The 11050-nt window shown below is 32.4% G+C and overlaps 1 pseudogene; it reads right to left on the bottom strand.

Moving 5' to 3' along the window:
* Window positions 1-7686: 7686 nt before the first annotated feature.
* On the bottom strand, window positions 7687-9286 carry LOC127724885 (uncharacterized; annotated as a pseudogene).
* Window positions 9287-11050: the final 1764 nt, after the last annotated feature.

Below are 11050 nucleotides of genomic sequence, written 5' to 3'. Positions count from 1 at the left end.
TCTTTAATTACATGTATACTGCTAAAATTCACACAAGGGAACTGACATTAAATAAAAATAATATATACAGCAATAACTGTCTTGTTTGTTATTTCGATATTTTAGTTTTATAAGGGAAACTTTACATAAATTTCCGACAAGAGAAACGATTCTTGGTTCCCTATTGTTATCGTCCTATAGTCCTATTGTGGACGATCATTGCATCATAGTGTTTCCTTAGCCTCTTCTTACCTTGAATATTTCCAAACTTTTTCACTATATTCGAATTTGATAATGAACACTATGGGCCCTACATCCTGTCAATACTTATATTTGTGCATTGCAAGGGGTGATGTTTACTCAAATTGCTTTTGACGTCTTTACACTAAATAAGTAAGAGATATACTAATTGATATCTTACTTTGCTATACTATACTCCCTTCGTAGTACCGATCTGATGACTGTAGCCAATTAACTGATGCTTGCAGTGTTTTCTTCTGTTGCGTTTTTACACCGATGTTTGATATTCTTAAGACCTCAAATCCTTAGAAATTCCATCAGGCGTTTTACGGAAATATGAGCTATTGTCATCATTGTGCGTCCGTCGTCTGTTGTTAGTCGTCCAACGTTAACTTTTACAAAGATTTTTTCTGACCAACAATTTAACCAAACCTGACATAATTGATCTAATAATTTAGGAATTATGAAACGTTTCATCACCAAAAATCGGTCGTAACAGAAACATTCAATATGAAATTTCTACCAAATTTCCTCTTCTACCAGATTATTAGATAACTTTTTTGTGAATAATTGCCCTAAGATGATAAGTGTTAACCAACTTGAGCGGTTTTGTCAAATAGTATCGTCAAAAACATAAAGGGTAGACAAAAACTATAAATAGTAAAAAAAATGATAATCAACAAATACCAGATCTACGAAAATGTCATGTGACTAAAACTTTAAATTGACCCCATGTGTTACTGTTCTAACAAATGTATACATGTATGACGATTATCAACCAATCTTAGCATGCATGTTTGCTTGTTACTTGAAAACGTTCATAAATAAATCGAAGATACCGGAGGGATATTCAAACTCAAGAGTCGAAGACAAACTGACAACGCCATGACAAAAACGAAAAACGAAGAAAAGACAAACAACAACTGTCTATAAAACACAACATAGAAAACAGAAGATTATGCATTACAAACCCCACAAAAAAACAGTGGTTACTTCATGTACTCTAAAAGGGTAGGTACACTGCTCCATATGTGGCATCAGTCATGATTTTCATGTAAGTACAAATTCGTAGATAAGTCTCATTCAGGAATGTCACACAGGAAAAGAAAACGGTATTGTGGTTACGACAATTGGAACATATTATCCGTCGTCATCTTTGAAACAGAAATTCCATAACGGTCAATCAATTCGTGATTGTGTCCGTAAAATTTCCGAAGGGATGACTTCAACATAACCACTTCGAACGTTTGGTTAAATAGATTTGTTGTAAGCAGCAACCCTCTATCAAGGAAACATGATAACACAAGCTTTCAAATTGGAATATCGTTTAAACTAGGAGATATATACTCCATTTGTAGGCGCTGTTTGAATGTTGCTACATAGAAATGAAAAGTTCAAAATAAAGAAGTTGAAATCATCTCTTTTGTCGAAAACTATTCAATGTTCTCAATCGACCCTTATATTTAATTTCTAGGTGTAAGTCAAGATATGAGGCAGACTTTACTGTATCTACTGTATACCTTTTTTTCAAAATCGATGGGATAATTGCGTTCAGCATAATTACCAAACTTTGAATTATTTATTGAGGACAAACTCTACATAGCGGTACGTGAAGTTCAAGGATAATAAAAGCTTCTTTTTATTCTTATTAAGAAGATACTGTATGAAGTCTGCTAATATGAATAAAAAAGAACAAGTCAGTGAGAAGAGGGTCACAGTTTGTTTCCATAGAAATGTCTATTGTTTGTTTGAAAACGCTCCAAACGTAATAAATCATCAACTGACACGTTATAGAAGTTATTGCCTTTAAATGAACAATATCATTCAGTTACTGTAACTGAAATCAAAATCTCTTCCTGTGACATATTGCCACGATCAACGGATACACCATGTTCCCTTGTTCTACCACACAGAAATTTTTTTCGATGTATCAAACATTGTTTTTACCGTTTAAACGAAATTTGAGGTTGGTTTTTTTCAGGAACATAGAATGTTATTAATAAAACGAAAATGTCAGTTTAAAATGCTTGGTTTTCTTTTTTTTTTTGTTGATTTTAACCAAAAAGATAGCGTCAAAAATTTCATTATGTTCAGAATGTTTACATATTATAACATGATAAATCCTCAGTGTTTTGATTTGAATGAAAGGTTTGACACTTGAACTGCGATTTCAGGGGCAGGGGAGGAACTTTGCTTTTCATCACGACACGTATGGATGAATGAATAGAATACATGTGTATAGTCTCAGATTTTCCTGATTTTTGTTTGTTGATAGTTATTGATAAACTTATCAGAAATGTGGTGACACAAATTCTTTACGTCCCCGTTGCCAAATGTAAAAAGAAATAACCTTCCTTCTAAGTGACCCTGGTGGAGACCAAGGAATTTCAGATACACCCTATACAATTATACACACAAATGAATTTCTTTAAAATCGATTTTCGTCCTTTATAAATATGAATAAAAAAATTGTTAAACAGCAACCGAAACAAAAAAAAAAGAACATATTTATTCTTAATCTTTCAATTTGTAAAGAGCTAGATGATGTTTGATCTTGAATGCTCATTATATTATTTTTCAACCAATTGTTTACTTTCTTTTAACAGAATTATTCCTCATACATGTAATACCATACATGTAGCACACGGTCCGTAAAATATACCTACATTTGGGTATATTTAATATAAAGAAATTATTTCAAGAACTCTCTATTTTGTATTCAAACAATTAAAAAAACAATATTGTGACTTTTTGTACTGTCAAATCGGTGACTTTTTGTCCGCTTAGCAATAAAACAGTACAAGAACCAACTTTTTTATCGGCTCTATAAAAACTATTTTTTCTGAATTTAAACTTAAATTTTTACACATTTCACAAAATGAGAAATATTTGCAGAAATTAAGGGTCATGGCACGAATTCGAGTAGATTTTTCAGCAAACAATTTTATATATATATATATATATGGCCGATAGCCAGTGCTTTTGGTACTTGCCTGAAAATTTATGAAACAGTCTTTTAAATTGCTAAATGTTCATTTATCTGTAATTGTGTTTAATTCATGTTGATACTTCCTTCGGAAATTTTTACCTTACACTACTTTGTCATTCTTTACACAAGTACCAATGTAGGCCCTTTTGGTTTTTATGCTAACATTTAGGAGTAAAAGTTTTGACTTTCCTTGTCAAAAGCGTACTCGATGGATTTATTTATTGAGGACGAGAACAAATTTACAATAATTACGATATTTAAATTCTGCTGGGGTGGTGGACCGGACTAAAAGACGAGAAAACGGACTTCCACTGAAACGTGAAGGCATGATGGATTGGGGCAGAAATGTTTACTTGTGTTATATTAAAATTTTGTCTTTGGCAATTCATTCTTTGGCAATTCATCTTTGGCAATTCATAATTTTACTATAACACTTGCAACAAGCCACCCTTTAGAGAGCTGTTGCACGCGTTCTTGAGAGATACCCACTATCTATAGGTTTAATAAAACAAACGTTCATGTATTGGTATACACTTTAACATTCCCAATCAGAACTGATAAGGTAGGGCTTAAAATCAATATAAAGTTAGTAATACCGGTAGTTAACGCAATGACTGTTAGGCGAAACCTATGCAGATGACAGTGGAAAACTAAACACATACTTTAAATTAATATTTTTGGAAATTATTTATCTATGAAAATCTCGACAAAAAACATAAAATTCTTACATCGTACCCATAGTCGACGAACCAATACAAGGAGAGAGGAACAAAAGACTAATAGTTCTTGAAACCAGAAGATACATGTACTCCAAAGATGTGAAAGCCTCTGTCATCATTGCACACTATATAGGTATGTTAGAAGGTGAAATGCAGTTTATATTATTATAATCAGTTCTTGATGATATATAAAGAAATGGATTCTTAAACAATATTTTCCAAATGTTTCCTAACTTGTACCATCGAAAACTCCAGACTTTACGTATTTGGATGATGACTTAACATCTATATTTCAACTATATTTATTTTCGTGACTATATTTATTTATAAAAATGAAGCGAGGACAGAAACTCATTAGAAAACTAAATTACCAGTGCATGTATGGTTAAGGTTAGCATATTCATATATATAAATACATTTTTGTTCAATAAAAATAAATTTATTGTTAGTCCTTCTCATACAACGGGCTCTCACTTCCTCCTTGCTGATTGTGTATTTGACATGTCTCAACATAATAATATGAATGTTTAAAGTCAGTATTTTATTAAATTATTTTTTTGTTTTGTTTTGTTTCTTTTTTGTGATTCGTTTTAATTGAAAAGCCTGTGGCCTTATAATACACCTATCCACTAATCTAAGATAAGCCCGCCCATCATAGCAACACATGGCAACCCAGCATCCTCGGACAAGCTTATCTACAAAATGGCGGTTACTACGAAGTTAGATTTGTTGCTACATAATATTAATCTTGATTATTTTAAGGATAAGACATTATCAGGGAGATCAAAAGACCACGGTTATAATTATTTTACCCTTGGTTACATTCATAGTATAAATTTGTGTGAAATTAGTGCAAATGAAGTGGATATTAAAGCCAAATGTTACCGGTCAATGAGGAAAAATGAAGCTCCACACAAAGTAAACATTACAGTGTTGAAGGATGAGAAGATTATATCAGACAGCAATTGTACATGTGTAGCAGGGTATGTAATTAATTAAAATATACAGATGTACATGATTGCATGTGGTGTCATACTCCACATGATAAAATGATCAGATAAGAAAACTTTTTAGATATCATAAGATACATATCAAAGATTTATGGCACAACATGTTAACTGGTCAATTTACGCGCAATGAAACACTTGTTTTATTTGTATATTGATAATTGGCAAAGCTTTGATTATATCTATATTTATTTAATAATTGTATAATCTATCCATTTTATCATGAAATTAAAAAGATAAATATGAAAATAAATAATACGATATACCAGAATTATAAAAAACTTCTTTCTTCATTTTCAGTTTATCTGGTACTTGTTCCCATGTTGTTGGATTAGTGCATACAATTTGTCACTATCAGAATTTAAACTTAAAAGAGGTACCATCAGAGCTATCTGCAACAAGTTTGCCACAGTAATGGCACAAACCAAGGGGGAGGAAAATAAAAGCACAACCTGTAGTTTCAATGACTCTGGCAAATCCGACAGCACCTTCTACAGAGAGAAAGAGAAAACCAGTGTTTACAGAAATTCCACAGGTTGATTTACCAAGTTCATCAACAAGTGAAATTTTAAAACTCAAGGAAGATGATGTCATTCCACTGAGTTATTTACTGCAAGAAAATGCAACCACAATCGACACAAGGCTGGGCAAAGTTCAAACTGAGTCCTTACTGTATTTTCATGTAAGTAAGTAAAGGCAACAGTAGTATACCGCTGTTCGAAACTCATAAATCGATAGAGATAAAAACAAATCCGGGTTACAAACTAAAACTGAGGGAAACGGATCAAATATAAGAGGAGAACAACGACACAACAAAAACACAACAATAAAATGTAACACACACAGAAACGAACTATAATGTAAAATATAATCAGAAGTTCAGACATATTTTAAATTCCTTTACCTGAAAAATAAAATATATATTACATTTTGACAAGAGTGGCCTGAACATTTGTTAATAAAGAACATACAGTCCATATTTCGTTAATGTTATAAAATAAAGTTCCTGGAATTCTTCTATTAACAATTTTAAAATGCTTTATTGGATTGATTGAACGTTCAATGTGAATTCTATGAGCTGCAATTTTACGGGTAAGTGCAACATCACCAGAAGACATTTGTGTTGCAGTTGATGCGAAAGGTGGAATAGTTAGTCTTAAATTTAATTCACCCAGCTCTTTTTCTATACGAAATCCTTTGCCATTATTCCACCATTGTCTTGAAGATAAGCCTGATCTTTTAGTTGCTGTAGCAATTTGTAAAATCCACTTTCCTTGCAAATTTCATTGTCTGAGACAGATCCCAGAAAATAAATCAGATATAAATACGACAGAACCTCTTGGATCTGTAACCATCAAATATTTCAAGGTTGTTGATGACTTGTAGTCTGAATAGCACTGACTTTGTGACTTAAGCGATGAAGGTTTTTCTGTTTTTAACTTGGTACAGTCTATAATTGCAAGCATGTTGAAAACTCTTGTTGTATTGTTGTGGCATATTCTGTATAATAGTATCTCTGTGGGGCCAGTATGACAAATATCCCAATTTAAGGTACATAGAATGGATAACACTCTTGAATATTACACTAACACTTTGTGGTTTGATACTGAATCTGTATGCTAAGTCCTTTATGTGAAGTCCATTTCTTAAACGACACAACACTAAGAAAAGCTGGTTAGTGAGGAGCATTGCTTTGACTTCTTTTCTTTTTCCTTTGTAATTTACTGGATTTATTCCTTCTTCTAGAAATAAAAAGTTTAATAACAAAATGAATCTAACATATGTTAATCCAGTATAATACTCAAAAAGATTCTTTATATTTGAATTTGCCACTGTTTCTGCTGAAAACTTTTTATTATGGACAACTGGTTTGTGTTTCTTTGCTGGTGATCTTTTGCTCTTTAGTTTGAAATCCTGCTCAACACAACTTCCTAATTGCATCTTTAGGTCTTCATTTTGCTTAATAAGGGCATTTTTGGCTCTTCCAGATTCTTTATTGATGAATTATGTGCAAACAAATCCAAGTATGTGTAAACTGAAAAAAAAAATTGAAAAATATGAAAAATTAACAAACATGAAAATTCTATTTTTTTTTCTCAGTTACAGCACTATGAAGAGTCACAATCAGCAGATGTTACAGCTTGTGGAAATACAAAATTTCCCATAAAAGTTACAAATATAATAGATGACTTGTATAAATGTTGTAATGAGTTCATACCAATAAGTATTGAAGAAGCCATGCACCTAGAAAATGTTACTGTTCGCCATTTTGACTGTACAGAGTGGTTCAATCAACGAAAGAAAAGCATAACAGCTTCACAATTTGCCAGAGATGCTAAACGCAAAAAACAAGTGAATGACAAATTTTTACAATCTTTGTTTGATCCAAAGAACTTTTCAAGTGCAGCAACCTCATATGGAACTGCCAATGTAACTGGGGCAAAGGAACAATATGCTGAAAAGTATAAGGACAACCATCTTCAAGATTGTGGTTTAGTAGTCAATCCTGGATTTAGTTTTCTTGGTGCTACACCTGATGGCAAACTGTGCTCCAATGGTACCACAGGAATTGTTGAAATAAAATGTCCTTATGCTGTTGGAGACCTTAAAATTGAAAAGGCAGTTGTCACAGCTAATTTTTGTAACTGGTGCAGTTTTTTGTAAATTTATTGTATATACAAAATCAGATATGTCAATGATAAAGGTACTTCCAGACTACGAATTTCAAATGGAAATGTTCAGTAAACTATGTTCAGTAAACTATGCGACTTGTTTCTTTATTATTATAAGGCTGACTTCATACAAGAACTTCTTAGGAAAAAAGATAAGAAGTTAGCAATATCCTTTAACTTTACGTTCCGCTATATAGATGATGTTCTCTCACTAAATAATACAAAATTTGGTGACTTTGTTGAACGAATCTATCCCATCGAGCTAGAGATAAAGGATACTACAGATACAGTTAAGTCTGCCTCATATCTTGACTTACATCTAGAAATTGACAATGAGGGTCGGTTGAAAACAAAACTTTACGACAAAAGAGATGATTTCAGCTTCCCAATTTTGAACTTTCCATTTCTATGTAGCAACATTTCAGCAGCGCCTGCATACGGAGTATAATTCTCCCAATTGATACTATATTCCCGGGCTTGTATTTCCTATCATGATTTCCTTGATAGAGGATTGCTACTCACAAGGAAGCTATTAAACCAAGAGTTCCAAATGGTGAAGTTGAAGTAAATTTTACGGACGCCATCACGAGTTGGTTGACCGTTATGGAATAACCGTTTCACAGAGGCTCATGCTGTGCCTTATGTCGTAACTACAATACCCTTCCCTTTTCACGAATGTGACCTACCGAATTAGACTATTTACCGGATTTGTAAAAACATAAGCAACACGACGGGTGCCACATGTGGAGCAGGAACTGCTAACCCTTCCGGAGCACCTGAGTTCACCCCCAGATTTTGGTGGGGTTCGTGTTTCTCAATCCTTAGTTTTCTATGTTGTGTCATCTGTACTATTATTTGTCTGTTTGTCTTTTTATTTTTGGCCTAGGCGTTGTCAGTATGTTTTCGATCTATGAATTTGACTGTCCCTCTGGTATCTTTCGTCCCTCTTTTATAAAACACATGCCATGCCTTATCTTGAAAAAATCGAAAAAGACTTACCAACTTCATCAGTTTGAGTATCTTTGTCATTTTTATTACTAGACAGTATGATTGAATTAATACATGTAATTTCTGGTACACTACAGGAGGGTTCTGCACTATTTAGTTCTAATTCAAAATATTTTCTTTTCCTCGATTTTACTCTTGCTTTATATACCTGGCCACCAGTTGCAGGAAAAGGATCTGGATTCTTTTCTGATGGAAAACCACCAACAAAGTGCTAAAAAAAAATGATGTTTATTCTGTTTATTATGAAAGTAAAAGTAGATGATTAATAACTGGTTATCTATAAAGTTTGATTTACAAATAAGCGTATCAAATATGTGTTGAGACTTAAGTTTTCCTTTATTTGTTTTAGATATTAAATTACTATATATCATTCAGATCCATCTATATCATGTCTATCAGTTAATCAGCTTTTTTTTTATTATTGAAAACAGATATTAATTATGTAAATAATTGTTGACAAATATTAACAAATATTAACAAAAATATTACATACCTCTTGTTATGTTATTAACATTTAGTTGTTCCACAGGCCTCCCACATGCCTTAATCCATCTTAAACAAGCATCATAATTTGTCTTTGGTTTTAAAAAATGGCAGGAAGGATACATTAATTATCCTCTCTGGATACCTTGTATCAGAATTACATGTCCCCCATGAGCATCTTTTTACCATTTTTCTAAACAATAAGTGGAAATCTTCTAACTGACCATGTGTTTATATCTAAAGCTTGTCCAAGGTTATGGCCGACACACGTCTTGTTATCATAACATTGATTCACGTGCATCTTGTAACTGATATGATTGGCTGATATATTTATCATAGATAAGAAATGGATAGGTGTATTAGGAAAACATAAATTTTTATTCGTATTTGGTTCTGCAGCATGGCACTCTCCCTACACGTGTGTCCGTATTAATACATCCCGAACAGCTAAATAGACGCCCCACTTAAGCAAAGATTTTACTCTCAACCGAAAGAAGTCGAGGGATGACCATATTTCTATACCCTAGTCAGGGTACTCGTTGGATAGTATTCCTGAAACACATGTATGTATGGAAATCATATCATGTATTTGTCTTATATGATGAAAGAAAAATCATATTTAAGAAGTTAGTTGTATTATAATTATCTATGCATGGCTTCAACAAATAAAATTGTACTCAAATATTATAAGTTTCCTCTTAATAAATCACGAACAAGCACATCTGTCATATGTTTTTCTTTTGTCTTCGTTGTATTTCTATTTATTCAAATGGCAACATGAATAATAAATACATCAATTTTTCATTGTTTCTAAATTTCACGGGTGTCATTCCGTATATCGAGAAAAATGATCGTGAAAGAATAACTAACGGTGGTCAAGCATTGCGATCGATTTGTGAAAGAACTGGTAACGGATCGTGAAAGCAATTAAATGTAATTCTACTACAAAATTTGTAGAAAAATCTACTGTATTTTCAAAAGGTGGAACAAATCAGAAAAAGAAATACGTCTGTCAAAATGATTCAACTTCCTTAATAATACTGTGCACTAAGTAAAAGAAAAAATGCAATACTTTTTAAGAAAACACAAAAGGCGACACACAATCCTATGAGAATCATTAAGAAAAAAATCACTTTTTGTATCTATAATGGTCACATTTCAATATATCATGATATATTTGAAACTTAATCTTTAGTGTGTCAGATAGTTCAGAAAAATAAAAGTATGTCATTACTTCAAAAAAGTTCACATTATTTTAAAAAAAAGTATAATTTTGTTGATTTTTAATCAAAATTGTTCATGAAAGATCATTCAACGCATTTTTTGGATCGTGAAAGGCAAGGCGTGATCAGACTTAATGATCCGAAAAACAACATTTCTTTTACAAACTGATATACAGTTTATGTACTTGTAATTGGTTGGAGCGTGTAATTACGTACTAAGAACGTAAATTGATGCTTTCATATGTTTCTTGGTATTATATATTATATATATATATAGATACATATAGACCCATATTTAGTATAAAAATTAGGAGATAAGGTATGATTGCCAATGAGACAACTATCCACCAAAGTTCAATTAAAGTGGATGTACGCAATTTTAGGCAACCGTACGGCCTTCAACATAAGAAAAATCCATACCGTATAGCCGGCTATAAAAGGCCCCGACATAAAAAAATATGAAACAATTCATTGAGAAAACTAATGGTCTAGTTTATAACAAAACAATTAACGAAAAACAAATATGAAAGACTTGAACCAACGACAACCACTGAACTACAGGATCCTGACTTGGGACAGGCACATAAAGAATGTGGCGGGGTTAAACATGTTTTTGAGCGCTCAACCCTCCCCTAACCTGACACAGTGGTATAACAGCATAACATAAGGACAAACTATAAAAACCAGTTTAACTCTTCAGATCGATACAAAGCAATAACATCAAACATAA

The sequence above is a fragment of the Mytilus californianus genome, unplaced genomic scaffold (assembly GCF_021869535.1).
Source record: "Mytilus californianus isolate M0D057914Y unplaced genomic scaffold, xbMytCali1.0.p SCAF_14, whole genome shotgun sequence".
In the NCBI taxonomy this organism is placed as follows: domain Eukaryota; kingdom Metazoa; phylum Mollusca; class Bivalvia; order Mytilida; family Mytilidae; genus Mytilus; species Mytilus californianus.
This window is presented reverse-complemented; position numbering and strand designations above follow the sequence as displayed.